Genomic DNA, 2,491 nt, shown 5'->3' with positions numbered 1-2,491 from the left:
ACACACACACACACACACAGAGGTACTGACAGACACACACACACAGAGACACACAGGTACTGACACACACACACACAGGTACTGAAACAGACACACACACACACACACAGGTACTGACACACACACACACACACACACAGGGGTACTGACATACACACACACACACACACACACACAGAGGTACTGACACACAATCACACACAGAGGTACTGACACACACACACACACACAGGGGTACTGACACACACACACACACACACACACACAGAGGTACTGACACACACACACACACACACACAGAGGTACTGACACACACACACACACACACACACACACACAGAGGTACTGACACACACACACACACAGAGGTACTGACACACACACACACACACACACACAGGTACTGACACACACACACACACACACACACACAGGTACTGACACACGCACACACAGGTACTGACACACACACACACACACACTTAAGCTATGCAAATTTCAACATTACAAGAGCCAATCAAATCGCGTGAAACGCTCATTTGCATACATACTCCAGAGTTTGCTGCCAAACTTCTACTAATGAATTACTCTCCAACTCTGGGGAAACAAAACACAGATGTGTGGATTGGATTATCATGATGTGCTAGAATTTCCATTGCGCTAAAGACTCACTGTGCTGTCTGTAGTAACTTGTATTATAACAAGGTCAAGTTTATCAAAACATACAGAGAATGGATGGGAATGGGCAATAAACATCACTGCTGTTTCTCTTAAAGCGTGTTTATTTATTTCTAATACTGGACCCTGTCTTAATACTGTATCACATTCTGAATATGAATATAGCTGAGTTATTAATTGTAGGTAATACTTAGAATACCAGATACACATTTACCATTAAAAAGCAATCCATGTGATTTCTTTACCAGTCGTTTATTATTTTGTGTATCAGCCTCCACACAAAGCCGAGCGCAGTGCGGTATACTGTAATGATGCTGCAGTCAGTCTGCCCGGACTGCACCTGAACCATCTTAAAAACACGAAGCCTCCAATAAGCTCATTTGTAAAAGTTAGTAAAGAATGGCGCTATATAATCTAAGGGGCGGGGCAGAGAAGGAGGCGGAGACGCTGCTAGGCAACCGGCTCCTGAACATTCCACTCCGCTGAGCAGAGACCGTTAGGATTTAAAAATGCCAAAGTTCCGAGCGCCGTTAGTATGGGCTGCCAGAAATGAGGAGAAAATAAATACAGCTTTTTATAAATGTGTGCATTCAGATATCATTTAGAAATCTAGTTACAAGATTTAACAGTTAGCTAAATATTTAAATACATCTTAAATCTCTTAGCTAGATTTAACATTTAGTTAAATATTTAACTGGCCGCTAAATCTGAATATATAACAATTAGCATAACATAATTGTACCTGTGTGTGTGTCTCAGTGTTTTTGTCTCAGTGTGTGTGTGTCTCAGTGTGTTTGTATCTCAGTGCGTGAGTGTGTGTGTCTCTCAGTGTGTGTGTGTCAGTGTGTCTCTCAGTGTTGTCTCAGTGTGTGTGTTTCTCAGTGTGTTTGTGTCTCAGTGTATGTGTGTGTGTCTGTCTCAGTGTGTGTGTGTGTGTCAGTGTGTGTCTCAGTGTGTGTTTTTCTCAGTGTGTTTGTCTCAGTGTGTGAGTGTGTGTTTGTGTCTCAGTGCGTGAGTGTGTGTGTGTGTGTGTCTCACTGTGTGAGTGTTTCAGTGTGTGTGTCTGTGTCTCAGGTGTGTTTATCTCAGTCTGTGTGTGTGTCTCAGTGTGTTTGTGTCTCAGTGTGTGTGTCTCACTGTGTGTGTCTCGGTGTGTGTGTGTGTGTGACTGACACACACACGTACAAGGATCACAGAGAAGTTTGGTGCCAAACCAATTATTTTTATTTAAGAACAATAATAAACAAAAAGCTAATTGAACAAAATATCAAACAATTTGAGGAAAGAAAAAGTGGAAACCAAAAAGAACTATTTATAGTCACCTAATCACAGGTACTGACTCCAATAACTGAGTCCAACCACAGAGCTGCAAAACAGCCCTCTGATCTGCACAAAAAGACGATCCTGACTGAACAAAACTAACAGCCTTTATACCCTTCCAGACCTCCCCCTCCCCCAGAATAAACCATTCTGCAGGTGGGTATATAGAAACAAACCAGCAAACAGTTATCAAGAATAAATAAAGTATTCAAAAAGAAACAAATCAATGAATATATATATATATATATATATATATATATATATATAAACATTAATCTAACATGTGCATTAAAACTATGCTTTAAAACAAGCAGAGGGAAACGTACTTAAAATCATCTGTCCCCCTTTTCAATATCTTCTACAGGTACTGCCCTGACTACAGGAAGTCAGTACTCAGGGAAGTCAATAAAAGCTTCCCTCACCAACATGGCTGCTTCCCCACTTCCTGTCAAGATGGAGGACCTCACCACCACACCCAACTCCGGTTACCTGA

This window comes from Acipenser ruthenus, chromosome 50 (assembly GCF_902713425.1).
Source record: "Acipenser ruthenus chromosome 50, fAciRut3.2 maternal haplotype, whole genome shotgun sequence".
Lineage (NCBI taxonomy): Eukaryota > Metazoa > Chordata > Actinopteri > Acipenseriformes > Acipenseridae > Acipenser > Acipenser ruthenus.
The sequence above is the reverse complement of the archived record's forward strand: the minus strand, read 5'-3'. Positions refer to the sequence as shown.